We start from the raw sequence: 20,112 nt of genomic DNA on the forward strand, positions 1-20,112 counted from the left end.
AAGGGTAATATGCTAATTAGAATGAATAGACCAGATGTCTTCCGGATGTCCTTTTGGACAAAACCACGGTGGCAGGGCCAAGGCAGCGTGGTTAGAGGCGATCAGGCCGGCAGAGGAGAGCAGTTAGGGGTGATCAGGCCATCAGGGGAGATCAGTTAGGGGCGATCAGGCAGGCAGGCAAAGGCAGTTAGGGGCAATCAGGCAGGCAGGCAAAGGCAGTTAGGGGCGATCAGGCAGGCAGGCAGGTGAGTGGTTAGGAGCCAGCAGTCCCAGATTGCAAGAGTGATGTCCAACTGAAGGTTTAGGCTCGATCCCACCTAAACCAGCAGTCAGACATCCCCTGAAGGGTCCCAGATTGGAGAGGGTGCAGGCCGGGCTGAGGAACCCTCCTCCCTCCCAACCCCCGTGCACAAATTTCATGCACCGGGCCTCTAGTATTTATATATTTTATCTACTTTGAGTTTATTGTTGTGTATGGTGTAAGTTGGTTTCATTTTTTCACATGTACCTATCCAATTTTAATTAATTTTAATGGGACCCTTATATTTCATTTTTTTGTTGTCTGTTGGCATTTTATTAAACTGCTCATTTTTGTATATTAATAGGTGAGTTAAAGCTATTTATGTGTATCAAGATATATTTGGATACACATTGCCATTTTACTATTTTCTGTTCAAAATGCTTTTTCTTTCTTTTCATATTCTTGTGCCTTCTTGTATTTGTCATGAATAACATATTCTATTTCTTTCCTTTCTTACATTTTCGATATTGTATAGTTATTCTCTGTTCTCCTATTGGTTGTCCTTAACATTTTTAACATTGCTGGAGTTCATGAGTAGCTGAATTTTTATTCATAACTAGACAAAAGTTTAACATCCATTCAATTATCCTTACTCTATTTTATTTCTCTACTTTTAATGCTGATATTATCTAGGCTCCATATTAAAAATGGTATTACATTTTTATAATCAATACATTATATTTCATTGAATTTAATAACTTTAGTATTAGTTATTTGATTCCATTTATTGCTCTTGTATTCATTTTGATATTTAATACTTTAATGAATACTTACTAGCATTTATTTTCTCTTCTAGTAATTCTTTCAGACTAAGTCTCTAACATATAAATATTATGATAAATTTAATCTCTAAAATTTTCTTTATTTTGACCTCACACTTGGAAGGTGGGTATATACTTTAAGTTAGTGTTATTCATCACTTTGACAATATATTTCATTACATCATGAGACAAACCTGATGAAGCCACTGGAATAAGTCATGCCATCCCCATAATCCAATTTAGGAGAAGGATAAAATTCCCCATAATCCAACTCAGGAAAAAGAAAAAGGAAAATCTCCCAGTAAGGCAGTAGAAAACATTCCCAGGATAATAACTGTAATATAGACCTAAAACAAAGTAATTCAGGTAAAAGAAAATTGAGATTATCAAAGGGAATGTTTTCTAGGGGGGTAAAGGGATCCATTGTTATCTGTTGAATTGTGACACCTCCCGCTCCAAACAAAAATTATGTTGAAGTCCTTTCCCCCAGTACCTCAGAATGTGACCTAATTTGGAAAGACTGGTTGCAGATGCAGTTAGTTAAAATATGGTCACACCAAAGTTGGATGGGTGGTTAATCCAATATGACAGGTGTCATTCTAAGAAGAGAAGACAGAAAGATAGGAGGTGGGGAGTTGAGTAGGAGACTGCCGTGTGAGGAAGGAGGCAGAGTTGGAAGTGCTACAATTGCAAACCAAGAAACCCAGCATTGCTGCAAACTGCCAGAAGCTGGGAAGAGGCAAGGAAGATTCTCCCTACAGGTTTCAGAGGGACCAGGGCCCTGCTGACACCTTGATTTCTAGACTCCAGACTCCTAGACTCCAGACAGTACATTTCTGTTATATTAAACCATGCAGTTTGCGATAATTTGTTATTGCATTCCTAGGAAACTAATGCATCCATCAACTACATGATTGGAATAGACCATGTAGGAAAATTATCTAAGAAGCTGTTGGAAGTTATGTAAAATGTTAACTAGGTACACAAAAAAACTGAATAAATAAAAAAACCACACCAGTAAGAAAGTAATAAAAATCATTATCACATCACACTACAATGTTAACTATGAATAATATTTGCAAAGGCATAATAACATAAGCATTCAATATTAATTTAGCAAAAACTTAATATAATCACTGTTGGATGGTAGGGAATAAAAGAAAAATAATCTAAACACTCATCTATAATAATAGCAAATGAATAATTTAAAAAAAATTATTGAATCAAAAGACAGGAGGACATGCATGTTACTTATATATGGAAACAGGGAAATAACCAAAATTCTGAGTCAATATTCCAGATAGTGGGGGCTAAGGAATGGTATAAAGAGGTCATCACAGGATCCCTGTGGTTTTTTTTTTTAATTTTTTTTTTATGTTGATTTAGAAAACTATATTTATGTTACTTGATAAAAGTAAAATAAAATATATAAAAATTTGTAGCATGTTTAATAAAAAATAAACATATGGAGAATAAAAAAGGATTATTAAAAATAAAAACATGATACTATTATAGAATAGAAAATGAGACAAAGTCTTCCAAAAGATAGAATAAATAACTTAAAATTTTTAAGTTAATAATAGGAAACAACTATGATTATTTCTAGAAGTTCATCATAAAAAATCCAGAAGAAATATAAAACAAATAAAAGGCAGAAGAATAAAAATCTAAAGCTAGCACAGATGTTAAAGCATACAAGACAGATTTTGAACTGTTGTTTTTCAAATCCATCTACAGAAAGGCTCCACCCTCCCACACACATCTCCATAATCTAACCTTGTTGTTTGTTTTGTTTTTTAACTTCTGAAACTCTCCAAGCTCTATTTTTCTTCCTGTTTTTTTTTTTTCTGTGTTTTTTGTTTGTTGTTGTTGTTGTTTTGTTTTGTTTTGTTTTGTTTGTTTGTTTTTCTATGCCTAAAAACTTAACTCTGACTCAGCTTAGGTCTTAGTTTTTATGATTCTTTTCTCTGGAAACTTTCACTGCTACCTTCTCACTCTTCTTCTGTGTAAGAGGGTTCCTCTTGGCAATCCCATAACCCTGTCTGACATTCCTATTTCAGCACTTATTAAGCTGTCATGTTCATTCTATTTCTATATATCCTAACCTCTGACTGTAATCCTCACAAAGGCAAATATGTGTCCATATTCTAAGTCACGATGGGTTTTACATATTTTGTTTTCATTAAAGAAACAAATATTCTAGAAAATTATATAAGACACTGAAATAATAGCCATAAAACAAAATAAAACACTACTTATATAATGTTGTTTTAATGTAGTCATGCTTTGCTTGTAATTCCAAATGTGAGAACAGAGTGGATTATTTGTTTATCTTCATAGCTCTGTCTGAGAGCCCAATGTTTTGCTTGAAATTTAATATCCAGTAATGTTTTTTCATATGATTTCTAATAATACCCTAATATTTTTAACTTCTTACATAGATAACATCATAATCATATAGTAACTGCTAAAGGGTATATTTTCTATATCATTTCTCATTTTTAAATGAGTAGTTATACATTTAAAAGTAATACATATATTTTATTTTTTGATTTTAAAGCTATAATATGCATGCTTTATTACTGAGAAAAAAATATCAAATGTGATATTATCACATTTAGCTGAATCACTTTTAGAGTCTTATTTTTCAACCCATAGAGTAAATTATTTTAATTTTTGTTGTAATTTACACACCTAATTTATTTTTGTTAATTATCTAACCATTGTACTAAATACCTTTAAAAAACACATATAGGAAACATCATTATTATTTTTCTTTAAGCTGATGATAATTAACATTTTTATATATATTTATTTGAACAAAATGATATGTAACAAATACAATGTGTATTTTTGAATTTCTGCCAGGCTTTTTCAGTCTAGTAAACCAGGTTTTAACTCAGATGGAGTTCTTAGAATGTCTGCTTGCCACCAGGGAATAGTATCTGTGGGGATTCTACAGATATTCTGAAAGACTGATAGAATGATAAAGTACTCTGAGAATCTCAGAAAACACTTTTTGATGGAAATAAAAATAAGAAGATAAACAAATAATACCCATTTTGAAAAAAGGAAAGCATTATTGAGAATGCATTTACATATAAGCAAGTAAAATCAACCCCAATTACCTAGCATTCTTTAGAATCACTATTTGAAAGTTAAAAAATTATTCAAAAGTGAAGAGTATAAAAATTCAGGACTCCTTCTTCATTGACATGTTTTTAATAATTACCATCTTCATTTACCTTAACATTCTGAAAATGTGCTGCTCACAGTTCAAACTGGTCCCTAACATGAACATAGACTTTTTTCTTAATCTTTAAAAAAGTTTTTTTTAAATTATAATTTACATTCAATATTATATAAATTTCAGGTGTACACCCAAGTAATTAGACATTTTATAACTTACTAAGTGATCATCTTGATAAATCTCATATCCATCTGACACTGTACATAGTTAATAAACTATTATTGTCTTTACTCCCTATGCTATACTTTACATCTCCATGATGATTCTGTAACAACCAATTTGTACTTCTTAATCCCATCATCTTTTTAATCAATCTTCCGTAGCCCCCTCTCATCTGGCAACCATCAAAATGTTATCTGTAAGTATGAGTCTGTTTCAATTCTGCTTGCTCATTTATTTTGATTTTTAGATTCAATAGTTGATAGATAAGTGTTTATTGTGATTTTATTGTTCATATTTTTTATCTTTGTTCTTCATCTGCTTAAAGAAGACTCTTTAGAATTTCATGTAATATTGGTTTGGTGGTGATGAGCTCCTTTAGCCTTTTCTTGTATGGAAAGCTCTTTATATGTTTTTTATTCTAAATGATAGCTTTGCTGGGCAGAGTAATCTGGGTTGTTGGTCATTGCTTTTTATCACCTTGAATATTTCTTGCCACACCCTTCTGGCTTGCAAAGTTTCTGTTGAGACACCAGCTGACAGTCTTATAGAAGCTCTCTTGTAGGTAACTAACTGATTTTCTCATGTTGATTTTAAGATATTCTCTTTGTCCTTAGCCTTTTACACTTTAATTATAATATGTCTTGGTCTGGGTCTCTTTGGGTTCATCTTGTACATTCACATTATGGAGGTGCTAGAAGAAGACCAGAGAGAGCAAAAATTTGAAAACCTATATGGAAAAAATAATGACAGCAAACTTCCCTAACTTGGTGAAGGAAATAGACATACAGGTCCAGGAAGTGCAGAACATCCTAAACAAGATGGACATAGAATTTTAAGGAAAAAATATTTCAGAATTTGAATATATTTTCAATTATTTTAAGATCACTTCTATCAAAATAAACAAGAGTTTGTTTAGTGTAGACATGAAATCAGTTTTCTATAGACTTATCGGTAATATTGATATACTGGATTTATATATTTAGGAGTATTACCTTCTAAATATTTTAGTTTCTTTCAAATAAATTCTGGTGATACAATTGTTTCCAGGATAAGACACACATATTCAATACTCCTTAAGATATATTTTTATCAATTATAAATAATTTTATTAATAATCCTATCTAATAAAAGAGTAAAATGCAAATTGACCCTAACTCTGCTACAGCCACAAACCACGCCCACAAGCCACACCCACCAGCCAATCAGGGGCAGATATGCAAATAAACCCAACCAAGATGGCTACAGCCACATACAGCAAGTTTTCCCAGGCAACGGAGGAAGCCAAGCTTTCCGCCTGCCCTTGCAGGCCTAAGCCTCCACTCAAGCTACAAAATTTAAATTACAGAAGGTAAACAAATACAAACAGAAATGGTGACAGCCACGGAGCTGGAGAGAGCAGGCCAGGGTTGCCCCCGGCTATGGAGGAAGCCAAGCTTTCCACCCGCCCTGGCTGGCCTAGGCCTCCACTCCAGGCTACAAAGTTTCAATTATAGAAGGTGAATTAATCCCAACAGAAATGGCTGCCAGCCACGGAGCGAGCAGGAGGCTTGGCTCTGCTCCAGGCTACAAAGTTTCAATTGGGAAGCCAGACTGCTGCTTAGGTCCGCTCCCAACGGGAAGCGGGCATAAGCTATCAGTAGAACATCCTCTGAGGGCTCCCAGTATGTGAGAGGGGGCAGGCTGGGCTGAGGGCCCCCTCCTCAGTGCATGAATTTCATGCACCAGGCCCCTAGTATCAAATAATTTTGTAAGCTATCACTCTATAGAAAATTCTGGCTAAAACAAGTCATTTTAAATGTTATGAATATTTATATTACTGGGGTTTATTGCAACTCTCTGTTACTGCCATTGTTTTGTCTCGTGGTATTAAAAGAAAAGGCAAAAATTCAAGATTCTTAAATGTGCTTCTAGCCCTTGTGTACTTATCTGAAAGGCAGTGTACAAGTTGACTCCTTCATATATATAGTGGTCCCTTTTTTTTTAATGCATCTTCTCTCCATCTTCCTTTGCAAATTCAGACCTTTATTCACTCCTCTTTTATGTTTTACTAGAGGCCCAGTGCATGACATTTGTGCACTGGGGGGAGAGTGGGTCCCTCAGCCCAGCCTGTGCTCTCTCGCAGTCCGGGACCCCTTGGGGGATGTCCACCTGCTGCCTTAGGCCCTATCCCCCCACCGCCACTGTGCTTGCCAGCTGTGAGCCTGGTTTCTGGCTGAGCAGTGCTCCCCCTGTGGGAGCGCACTGACTACCAGGAGGCAGCTCCTGCGTTGAGCATCTGCCCTCTGGTGGTCAGTGTGCATCATAGCAACCAGTTGTTCTGCCATTCGGTTGATTTGCATATTAGGGTTTTATTATATAGGATTGTCACAGATTATCTCTGCTTATACTGTAAATTTGTTGGTGATTTTACTCATGGTTTTGTGACCTTTTGTTTTTTGTTTCAGGTAGAATAACCTCCTTGAGTATTTCCTTTAATGGAGGTCTTCTGGAGATGAATTCACTCATATGTGGGATATAAAACTGAAACTCAAATGCAGGCAATAGTATGGTGGTTGCCAGATGGAACGGGGGAGGAAGTAGCAAAGGGTAAAGGGGGAAAAATATATAGTAACGAAGATGATTTGACTTTTGGGTGATGGGTACACAGTGTGATATACAGGTCATGTATCATAGAAATGTACACTTGAAACCTATATCATCCTATTAACCCATGTCACCCCAATAAATATAATTTAAAAATAAATAAAATTTAACATTATAAAAATATGGACTCCGTCAAATGAACCACTTCAGAAAGAAACAGGGACTAACTCCAAATAATAAAAGGTCAAATTCTGTCAAAAAAAATGTATTTGTTACTCTATGCTTTTAAAACTTTCTTTTTAGAAAAGCCTGTGACATGCCAAATGCAAAATCTGAGAGCTTCTGTCAGAGGCACAGTGGTAACTGTGACTTCAACTCAATTTATGTATAAACTGAAACTGACATTGCAACCCTATCCTCTTCCCTGACAGGATGCGACATTTTGAAAATGCTTGAAACGCCCAGTGCAACATTGATATATATATATATTCAGTGAGAAATGTTGAATTATTGAAAAACTCCATTTTCTTTTTACTGTGGGATTTTAGTTAAATGCCCATTAATTTCAAGATTTTGCTTATTAGATTACTTTGTAATCTAATTGTAAAAAGTACTTTAACTTAAAATTCATATCCATTTAAATGACCTGGCTAACTTATCTACAGTTAGGATAGTGCTTCTCATTTTTCAAATCTATTATTTATTTGTTTCCACACAGTTTTCTTTCCTCAGGATCTATAATGTCCCAAAAAGTCCCTTAGCATTAATTTATGGGAAAGCAGTATAATTTAGGGCTGAAAAACAAACTTCAGCCAGTTTTGCCACTTTCTCCTCTTTTTGGACATTTTTGTATGCAACATGTCAATGGGCTATATTTAGAATGATGTTCATTATTAGATAGATTTTCAATATCATTTTGCTCTTTAGTCAGTGGTTTTTGTTAATATCGATATTAACCAGGTTCACATCAAAACATAAACACTTTAACAACAGACAATTGGAAAATAATGAGCTGTAATTGTTTGTGTGTGTGTTTTCAAGGATAATCCCTTATTTAATAAAGGTTATCTATTGATCACACACATCAAGAATTTAAATGTGCTGATTAATCCTACTTCCTTCCCTGCTATGACAGGCAAATCATGAGTAGCACAAATGTCCAGGCCTCTCCAACCTGTGAATAAATACAAAGTCATGTTTCCATACTTAAAAACCTTTTGTTTCCTACTTATTATTGCTGCATCTCAAACTTCTCACCTAACCAGAAAGCTATCTTGTTATTACTGGGAGTCTACAAAAGGACACGTCCCTTGTTTTTATAATGCAGTATGCCCCCTATAATTGCTACTCTGAGTCTTGTTTTGCTGCTGCCCCAGGTCCCCTGCCCATTGTCCATTGCCCCCTAAATCATCCTAAGGGGTGGCCTCTTTCTACCTGCCAATTTACTTTCTGAAGAGAACTTTAATATCCTTGCCAGACATATTTTTTTTAGTACTCCAAAATGACCCCTGTCTGTGATACAATAATAGTAAAGGGTTCTGAATAGAGGCTGAAAAAAAAATGGTTACCTTCTAAACTCTGAGCTGAAAGTATTTATATGTGCCTCACACCACAGTATTTGAGCCCCAAAATTCTAGAAATTCTTCATGAAAGTTGTTTTGATTCCTTCTCTCGGCTGTTCATCTCTTACAAGTAACTCTCAAAAGTAAAAATCAACAACAAAAATCACCCATGAATAAAAATCAACAGCAAATCCTCTCGTGACCTCACTACAGAAATAAACTATCTTCATTCAAGCACACACAATAATGTATTTCTCCCACTTTCTCTCTCCATCTCATATACAAATTAAGGAACCATCCTCAGACATATATCTCCAGCACATCTATCCCTACCAATAGAGTACATTACCTCTGGCATACCTATTAACTTCCAGTTAACTGTTTCTCTACCAACTGACTAAATCTGAAGTCCATTAAGTTGTTCTGATTCCTTCTCTCGGCGGTTCATCTCTTGCAAGTAACTCTGCCCCAAATATAAATTGTAGTATTCACCTCTAAAGACAAAAGAAAATAACAACTTTTAAATGATTACTGTGACTACCTAGTGTGTAAAAAGCAGTAGGCTATAGTATCATACAGAGTGTCCCACTGCATGTAAAAGTCAAATGGCCTCGTGAAATTTGCAAGTGTCATTGTCTATGACTGTATCTGGTTTAAGTCAAGAAGTCTATCAAACACGTTTACACTTGAATTAGTAAAGCACTAGTTCAAATTATGTGTTGGAAATTGTTGTTTTGTAATACAATATACCTAACAACTTGATTTTTTTTTTCAGGATTGTACTAAAGAAATAAAATGACATTCATCAAATATTTCAGCATGCATCAAACACAATGCTAATGGCTTCACAATGTTATGAAAAATTCTGATCGTAATGAATATGAGGATTTGCAGGACCTGAAATTCAGAGGTATGAGAAATTGGAAGTTGTCAGCACACATGAAGTAAGAGCAACACATACAGAGTAACCATAGAAACCAACAGAAAAAAGCATGAATGTGAACTTGTGATTGTTGCCTCTAACTCAACTGTACTGTCAGTGAACTTCCTAAGCCTAATATTGACTACGGACCTTTTGTGATTGTTTTTGACTTAGTAAATCCCAAACCAGTTTCCTTCCTTGAAGCATCATCTCACAAGGCCTTACCTTGAACCACTGATTTCAGTTTGCCCCACAGATCACTGATGTGCCATTTTTTAAGTCCTTTCTCTCTGTGTTTCATTTCAGATAGGTTCTATTACTACTTCAATTTCACTAGCCTTTTCTTCTACACTATCTAATTAGCCATTAGTTATATCTGGTGTATGTTTTATTTCACACATTGTAGTTATTCCTCTTTAAAGGTTCAGTTTGAATGGTTTTAAAGTTTCTATTTCTCTACTTAACATATTCAATCATTCCTCAACCTTTATTTATTTATTTATTATTTATTTATTTATTTATTATTGTTAACCCTCACCCAAGGATATTTTTCCATTTATTTTAGAAAGAGTGGAAAGGAGAGAGGGAGGAGAGATATTAGAGAGAGAGAGAGAGAGAGAGAGAGAGAGAGAGAGACAGAGAGAGACATGTGAGAGAGACATGTGAGAGAGACACATCGATTGGTTGCCTCCCTCATATACCCCAACCAGGGCCAAGAATAGAACCTGCAACCCAGGTGTGTGTCCTGGTCTGGGATCAAACCCAAGACCCTTTGGTGTGTGGGATGACTCTAACCACTGGACAGGGCTCCTCAATCTTCTTGAACATATAAAATACAGTCATACTGTTTCAAAGGCCTTTTCTGCTAATGTGTTTACTGTCATCAGTTTTAATTGACAAATGTTTCTCCATGTGAGGATTATAAACTTTTGCTTTGTTTTTTGAGTGCCTACAATTTTTCAATGGATGTTAGAAATTACAAATTTTGCTTTGTTAGGTGCTGTTTGTATACCTATAAATATTTTTAACTTTATTATGAGATACAATTAAGTTACTTGGAAACAGTATGCTTTATTATACTCTTCAGGGTCTTGCTTTACTATTCCCCACTGCTGAGTATTCTATAGTATGCCCCACAAATAATTAAGGTTCCCACTCTGACTTCTGGATAAAGGCACTAATTCTGGCCATGTGTGAGCTCTTGGGATTGTTTCCTCTAATCCTTTTTAGCAATTCTCTCCCACTTTAGGTAGTTTCCTCACAAGTGTGTCCTGATCAGTGCTCAACTGAGTACAAACGTGGTATTTGCATCTCTGTTCTCTCTCTGCAACTCTCTCTTTCCTGGTGCTCTGCCCTCCAAACTCTAGGCATCTTGGCCTTCCCAGACTCCCACCTAAATCTCTCATACTCAGGGAGACTAGCAGGTCCCATCTTGTTTACTTTCTCTGTGCCAACATTTAATAGCTCTCTTCAGGCAGTAACCTGAGTAATTGCAATACTCATCTGATTTGTATTCCATCTCTGAGAGGTCATGGTTCTTTGTTGCCTATTTTCAATGTCTTAAGAACCATTGTTTCATGTACTTTTATTTTTTAATTATTTTATGCAGTGTTATAGACTGAATTCATTTATTGAAATCTAATACTCAATGTGGCTATATCTAGATATGATTTCTAAGGCAATATTTAAGGTTAAATGAGGTCCTAACAGTGGGGCCCTGATCTGATAAGATTACTGTCTTTATAAGAAGAAACACCAGAGTGCTCACTCTCTCTTCTCTCTTTTCTCTCCTTTTCTCTCCTCTTCTCTCCCCACAGGTGCACAAAGGAAAGGACACGGGGAGAAGATGGCCATCTACAAGCCAGAAATAGAGCCCTTGTCAAAAACTAAATCTGCTGACATCTTGATCTTGGACTTCTGGCCTCCAGAACTGTGAGAAAATCATCTTTTGTTCTTTAAACCACTCGGTTTGTGGTATTTTGATACAGCAACACAAGCAGACTAATATAAACAGGTAGATAAACCCTGTTCCTGCCGCTCTATCTTGGCTGAAAGCAGACATCCCGGTTAAGTATTTCTAATTATGTACTCAGCACACTAAATTTAAAGGTGTTAGTGATACAGAGAACATGGAAGTGAAAGCATGAAGCTGTATCAGCAAGGTCCAGTAATGTTAATGATAGTGCCATTCGTTGAGCACTTAATTATATATTAAGTACAGTGCTAAGTGCTGTAATTTCATTATACCATTTGTTTCTCTTTAAAAAGTCTATAAAGAAGTCTCGAATTTCTTCTATTCAGAATAATACCAACTCTCCCTAGACCTCTAAACTGGCAAAGGTAGTAGTGAGAAGGGATCTTGAGAGTTTTGTGTGCAGTAGTCCTCTGGCAAAATCTTGATTCTTGTTCTTCTTATCTCTCATTCTTGACATCAGAAATCTTCCTTGAAACATATGGACTAGTCTCATTAGGTATCCAATTCACCAAAGAATTGCAATTTATAAAAAGTCAAGTAAATATGTACAGAGAAGATGTGAAAGAGAGTGGATCAGAAGAAAATAGAAGAGAAAAATGTTTGAAAATCTTCCAAAAGTCATGAAAGACATCAAGCCAATGATTCAAAAGCTTTGAAAGTCCCAAAGAGGATAAATACTACAACAACACTCTAAGAAGAATTACAGTGAAACTGCTAAAAACAAAATAAAAAAGAAAATGTTGAAGCACCAAGAGAAATTGATATATACCTTCATAGGATCAACAATAAGACAGCAAGTTTCTCAATAGAAATTATGACAGCCAAGAGATAATGGAATGAAACTTTAAACTGAAGAAAGAAAATAAATGCCAATCTAAAGAGTCCATAATCAATAATATAATCTTCAAAACTATAGGTAAAAAAATATATATTTTTTCAGACAAACAAAAGATTAAATATTTTTTCCAAGTAATTTGCACTTTAAAACAAAAAATAACTGAAGTGAATTCTTCAGGCAAAAAGAAAATGATTCAGAAGAAAATGAGGCAACAAAGTAAAGAAGAAATAGCATAAATAATGATAAATGAATAAATATAAAAATATCAATAGGTATGTATTGATCATATTTATATATTGGACCTCTATTCTGGGATGAATACCCATGTATCAAATTTTTATCTTAGCATGTCCTGTTTTAAGCCTAATATACCTCTCACTTAATATGTGCAAAATTGAAAGCATGGTCTTCCAACACAATTGTTCCTTTCATAGTTGTCATTATCTTGGTAAATAGTAACTTTACCTTTCCAATTATTCAGGTTAAATATCTTCTAGTAAACTTTTACTCCTTTAAATTTTTTTCACATCTACATCCAAACTTTCAAAATTATTCTTCTCACTATTGCAAGAATCAAATGACACCACCTCCACTTGTTACCATCCTGGTCCTTCTTTTGCTTAGATTATGGCACTAGCATCCTAAGTGGTATACCTGCTTCTCCTTTCCATCCATACATAGTCTAGTCTCAAAACAGTAACTACAGTCATCCTTTTCCAAACATATATCAGATATCATCACTGCTTAAAACTTTCCAGTAATTTTTTTATTGCCTTCATAACAGAAATAAACTTCTTTCAATGGTACACAGAGTTCTCCTAAATATACTTACTATCCAGTAACCTATCTGGCCCTAACTTATGGGACAGCTCTATTTTGCTTACTCAGGTCCAACCAAAGTGTTCTCCAGCCACAATATTCTCTCTATTTTTTTTTTATCAAAACTCCAGGACTGTGCCTGAATCAGAGCCTTTGCAACTGCTATATACTTTGCCTAGAATGCTCTTCCCTCAGATACATGCACAGCTGCCCACTTCACCTTTTTCATTTCCTTCAAATCTATTCCCAGATATCTTCCTATTGGCCAAGCTTCCTGACCACATCATTTTAACAGCAACCACACCTAACACTCCTCATCTTTTCTCCCTGTCTTATTTATACCTATGCATTTCACTTGTGTTGTTTTTTTTTTTTTTTTCTCATTTGCTTTTCCCAAATGAAACCTAAGTTCCATGTAAGCAGATATTTAAGATATATCTTATGGCAAATGGTGTGTCCACATCATGAAAAGATAGTCAGGGTCATTTTGGCACCCAATTATACTTGTCCAGTGAAAAGAAACTCTTAGCAATACTTTAAAATAAATATTATTTCTATAATACACACTTTACAGATGTGGAAAATAAACTTAATAGTTTTGTCAGGTTCACCATTAAATAAGTATTGAAATCAGAAGTAATACTCAAAGTAGTACAACTCATAGTCCTTTCTCTTTACCATTGGACTATATTATCTTTCCAAATCTCACACAAACTTCTGACCAAGAGGATTTAATCAGACCTTGTTTTCCAGCTGAGGACAAACTGAGCTAATGTACACAGGCAGTTTTTAAGACAGCCATGTAGTACCCATATAATTTTTAATACGTTTTATCTCAAAGAGCTATTCTCTTAGACTATTTCTGCTGAACTCAATGCCTCCTCATTGGTATCTTTTAAGGAGAGAAGCAATAAAATGTTTTTGGGATTTCCTAGCCTGAAGCTGAAATAATTGGATATCTTCACTGGGATTTTTTAACTTGAGACAATTAGTGGAGTCTAAAATATTAAGTAATATGCCTCTGGAGATACAGGAGCCATGTTTCCCACAAAAGAAGCAAAAAGAAATGACCTTCAGCTAATTTTGAAGCAGAGTCAGGGGACCTGGGGGAGATCACTGACTATGTTTCTAGTACATTTTTTGTCTTACTGATTTTTAGCAGAAATTCATAGAGACTTTCTCCCATAATATAACCTAAATGTTTTCAGGGTTCTCTATTTTTTTAAATTTATGATTATTTGAAATCTATTTATTTCCATGGCATAAATAAAAATGTAATTTTGTACATATATATACAAAATTACTAAATAAAATATCATTCCATATATATATGTATGTATGTATATATATTGCCAAAATACCATTCTTTAAATTACTTATATTTTCACAGTGATTTGAGAAGGCATCTTAAAACAATCTATATAATAAAATAAGTTTTACACATTTTAGTGTGAAATGCTTTCTAGATGACAGGTGTGGTACCTATTAGAAATAAGCGCACTAAACTTTTCCTTATCCTTGGACATACCTATGACTGTTTGTTGCCCTGAGAACTTCAAAGCACATGTGTATTAGGGTAAAATATATTTTTAAATCATTGGAAAATAATTTATAAATTATAAAGGACAATCCATTCTTGTTTTTGATACGTTAGTGAGTATATCACATGATTTAATTTGTCTATCAATAAGAATAGATAGTGAAATAAATATTTTAAATAAGCTGCATAGTAACACTTATCATACACTGAGTGGCCAGATTATTATGCTGGCAACTCAGTGTATATACTGTATATATATTAGAGGCCCAGTGCATGAATTTGTGCATGGGTGGGGTCCGGCCAGCCTGGCCAGGGGGAGGGGACATGGGCGGTTGGCTGGCATACCTCTGGTTGAACTCCTGGTCAAGGGGACAATTTGCATATTTGCCTTTTATTATATAGAATATACACTGAGTGGCCAGATTATTATGCGTTCAGAGATCATAATAATCTGGTCACTCAGTGTATGTCCCAAAAATAAATAGACAAAACTCAATACTTATTAAAATGTAAATTGTTCAATAGAGTAGCCACAGGCTTGTTTCCATGTGTGGGATTTCTGATAAAATCTATATTTCTTTCATTAAAAAATGTTATCTGATTTCTCATTAACTCAGATATTAAATTTCAAAAATGATAATCATGGAAGGAAATAGTACATCTAATCTAATAATAGACAAATATGCAAATTGACCATACCTCTGACACACCCAGAAGCCACGCCCACAAGCCACGCCCACCACCCAATCAGAGCAAGCATGCAAATTAACCCAAACCAAGATGGCTACAGCCACAGAGATCAAGGTTTCCTAGGTAACAGAGGAAGCCAAGCTTTCTGCCAGCCGTTGCAGGCCTAAGCCTCCACTCAAGCTACAAAGTTTCAATTATAGAGGGTAAACAAATTCAAACAAATGGCGGCAGAATGGAGCTTGAGAGAGCAGGCCAGGGTTGCTGCCGGCAACAGGGGAAGCAAAGCTTTCCGCACACTCTGGCCGGGCCCACCCGCTTAAGGCAACAAAGTTTCAATTATAACCCCAACACAAATGGCTGGGGGCCTTGGAGGGAGCCCCAGGCTTGGCTTTGCTCCAGGCTACAAAGTTTCAGTTGTAGAAGGAAAATAAATTCCAGATACCAGGGCCTCTGCTTGCGTTGCCAGGGGGCGTGGCCTGCCTGCAAACCACCACAGGCCCATAACTCAGGCCGCCCCCGCCCCAAGGGAACCCCACCCTGATCAGGGACACCCTTCAGGGCAAACCAGCTGGCCCCCACCCCTGTACCAGGCCTCTATCCTATCTAATAAAAGAGTACTATGCAGATTGATCATCACTGCAACACACAATATAGCTGCCCCCATGTGGTCAAAGATCCTGCCCCCATGTGGACACAAGATGGCCACCACAAGATGGCCATCAGGAGAGGGCAGTTGGGAGGCACCCGGCCTGCAAGGGAGGGCAGTTGAGAAGGACCAGGTCTGCAAGGAAGGGCAGTTGGAAGTGATCAACCCTGCAGGAGAGGGCAGTTAGGGGTGACCAGGCCAGCAGAGGAGGGAAGTTGGGGGCAAACAGGCTGGCAGCAGAGTGGTTAGGGGGTGATCAGGCTGGCAGGCAGAAGCAGTTAGGGGCAATCAGGAAGGCAGGCAGGCAAGCAGTTGGGAGCCAGCAGTCCTGGATTGTGAGAGGGATGTCCGACTGCCCGGACATCGGGCCTAAACGGGCAGTCGTACATCCCTTGAGGGGTCCCATATTGGAGAGGGTACAGGCTGGGCTGAGGGACAACCCCCCTCCGTGCACGAATTTCGTGCACCGGGCCTCTAGTATTTATATAATTCCACATTTTTTAGTATACATCTTACATGAGTTTTAAGACAATTGCTAGAATATAGTAGGATTTTATAGAAGTACTTCCTTATTTGACAATTATTCTCTATTTGTAATAGTATTTCTTATTGTTTAAAAAGAATATTACATTATTGCTTTTCAGCTGCCAGAACTTGATGAGCTCTCTGAAGACCTAGGCTTCTACCCAGGCCAGCACTCACCAAGAAGGCCATGTTCAGTTCCAGCATTAGGATCACGCAGCCCAATGGAGAGAAGCCAGCTGAGTTTGAGACACACATTTCCTAGGATCTCCAGAGCCTCAAGGCCCAGCTACCAGGGTTGAATACTCGAGCCATAAAATAAAGTTGGTGTAGGTCTGAAAGCTATTATCTTTGTTCCTATTCCTCAACTGAAATGTTTTCAGAAAGTCCAAGTCCAGCTAGTAAGCGAATTGAAGAAAAAGTTCAGTGGGAAGCACATTGTCTTTATCGCTCAGAGGAGAATTCTGCTTAAGCCAACTTGAAAAAAGCCTACAAACAAACAAACAAACAAAAACATCATCAAATATACAGAAGCATCTCAGGAGCCTCACTCTGACAGTCTTGCTAGATGCGATCCCCGAGGACTTGGTTTTCCTCAGTAAAAGTGTAGGCGAGAGAATCCAAGTGAACCTGGATGGCAGCCGGCTCATAAAGGTGCATCGGGATAAAGCACATCATGGAACACAAGCTTGAAATTTCTCTGATAGCTATAAGGAGCTCACTGGCAAGGATGTTCATTTTGATTTCCAAGAGTTTCAGCTGTAAACAAAAATGGCTAAATATCATTCACAATAAAAAAGAATATCACATTACTAAGAAGGAACTTTCTAGAAATAATATTGCTTCAGGAAAGTGTTATCTGAGTATATATCCATTAGTTAGATGACAACCAATCGGTGGTACCAAAAGGAATATGACACATCACATCTATAGTTTAACTCCATCTCCCCTTACTTTACACCACTGCCTATATTTTATTTCAAACATTGTAAAAGTGTATTCCAATGTTCTTAATATGAAGAGCAATTGATATTCCCTTCTTATTTAATGCACGTTTGCACCCATTTATTCCTTTTTGCAATTCTCAATTATTATTTCCCGTTTTTAAACTATGAAATAAATTACTTATCACCTGAATATTTAAATAATTTTCATTTACATCACTTTTCAAATCATTAATAAAGCTAATGTTAAGATTGATCCCTGTATCAGCTCCCTTCAACTTGACAGTCTGTTATTTTTCATTATTCTTTGTTTACTATCCTTCAGCATACTGTCAATCTTTCTGACAATCTGCATAGGGCCAATACAAGATAATTTTAAAAATATGAAACAACTTTAAGTGTTTTATGGTAATGTATTCTCCTATAGCAAAATTCTATCACCGAGTGCAAAATTATTTATAGAATGATTTATCATTAATGGGAGATGAGATAGTAATCATAATTACTAACCTAATGTATTTTAGTATTTTATGCTCTAATAAATATATTGAGAAATAAATCAGAATATAATTTCAATTTGCATCATGCCATTTCAATCATGAATATAAAGTTGGCTCTTTTTTTCTGAGTTTCAATTATAAACTAGATCCAAATAGTTCAATGTGATTATTCAATTTATACAAAATATTTGTGAATTGGCTGTGTATAAATAAATTGTACAACTCATTACATAGACTCAAAAATAGAGAACTCTAAACATAGGCAAGATCTCATTTAGTTTAGAGGAGGTGATATATCTAAAGATTAATGTTTTGTCAGTTTCCTCTGGAAATTTCCTGTAGCCTTCAATCAATCAAACAATTTTATTTGATTTATACAATTTCTTTAATATCCCCTTACCCATCTGTCTTTTCAGATATTTTTGGTTCATTATTAGAGCAGGCCTTTCTTTTTCTTCTTCTAGTGATATAAGAATTGCATGAATTTCTATTTATTTTTTCCAGGTGTCTACCTTAAATTACTAAAGAGAAAAAAAAAACAGTTATATTTAATTTAACTGCATTTTAAACACAATGCATATAATCTTATGATAATATTGATTCAAAATTATACAACAATTTCTGAAACCTAAATTAATGATATTAGCCCAAGCATTGCCAAATATTTTAGAACATAAAACAAATTTTTCAAATGAAATCATAGGATTACATTTCTGGATGAAATAAATTCAAGGGAATAAGGGTATGGGAGTCTTCCTTTATCTGCATTTCCAGACCTCCATGCTTCTCTACCTCACATACCCTTAGGCACCTCCAGAGAACTCGAATATGATGAGAAAATCAACTTTGTTTCTTGGGAAAGTGGACAGGGAGATGTATGGATTAAGTGATACACATTCAGATCAGATGAGGTGCTTATATCAAGTGTTAGTAGAATAGTAGTTAAACACACACACACACACACACACACACACACACACACACACACACTTGTTCTGAAAAATCTACAAGTATTCTATAGATATAGATCTCCTCCCAAGAAAGATTCTACTCTGTTAGCTGTGATGTGCCAAATGAACTTTTCTAGTGGATCTGAAAATCTTTCATAAAGTCTATTTGCAAGTAACCCCATATTGTGGTTTACATATGACATACAAATCACTTTGTGCTGCATTTATTTTCCAATAGAATTTAATGTGCTTACATGATAATAGGTGTCATATATCATTGGAAAAAACTATTACTCTAAAATGCTTTGTGAACATTTATTTTCCTGATTCATCTTTCAAGTAGCTGTTCTAGAAAATCTTAAACTAATACTTCAGCTAGTCCAAATAAAGAAATAACGTACACAAGAACAGAACTTTTTTGAGAGAATTTCTCCAATATTTTTGAAACTCAAAATATGGAAAGTAATTTAATTTCTATCAAAGTAAAATTAAATTAGAAACTACACTTATGCAATGAGATTATGTAAAAATACAGTTCCTTCTTATGTGAAATTACGTAGTTATTAAATAGTGGTGTCTTTTGGTACCATTGTAATTGTCTGGTTAGTAATAACAGGAAAGGAACAAAAGGAGGCCAGACATTATTAGCATGCCATTGGGCAGCTTCACAAAGAAGCTGCAATTTCACACTCCCCAGGGAAACACTAGCCCATTCCCTGCAGGTTGCTGGGGGAAGGGACTGGACAAAGGGGAGGATGGATGCATGGGCAGTGAAGTTGGGATGATGTAGCAAAAGGGATTATTGTCAGTCAAACCTGAGAACAGAAATCAGTGGCTAGAGTAGGCAATGCCAATGCAAGCCCACCATAATTTGGGAAGACATAATCCTGCAGACAGAGGAGTTTGCATTATCTTGGCTCTCTATCGAATCTCTTGCCCACATGGCCCACAGCTATGTAGACTCCACACGCGATGGACAACAGCTAGGAACACAAACTAAGCTAGCCTAATGCTGGATTAGATTCTGTCCCAACGGGGAATGGAAACTTTGGACACTGACTATCATTTTAGTTCTGCTAAAGCCAAAAATACAGTTCTTCCTTGGAGAGACATAAGGAAATGGGACCTTAGAAACTCCAGGGTATAA

At 35.8% G+C, this 20,112-nt stretch overlaps 1 pseudogene; it reads left to right on the forward strand.

The window, feature by feature from the left end:
* Positions 1-16,761: 16,761 nt before the first annotated feature.
* LOC103294934 (40S ribosomal protein S7-like) lies at positions 16,762-17,336 on the forward strand (annotated as a pseudogene).
* The last annotated feature ends 2,776 nt before the right edge of the window (positions 17,337-20,112 follow it).

Source organism: Eptesicus fuscus, chromosome 2 (assembly GCF_027574615.1).
Source record: "Eptesicus fuscus isolate TK198812 chromosome 2, DD_ASM_mEF_20220401, whole genome shotgun sequence".
Classification (NCBI taxonomy): Eukaryota; Metazoa; Chordata; class Mammalia; order Chiroptera; family Vespertilionidae; genus Eptesicus; species Eptesicus fuscus.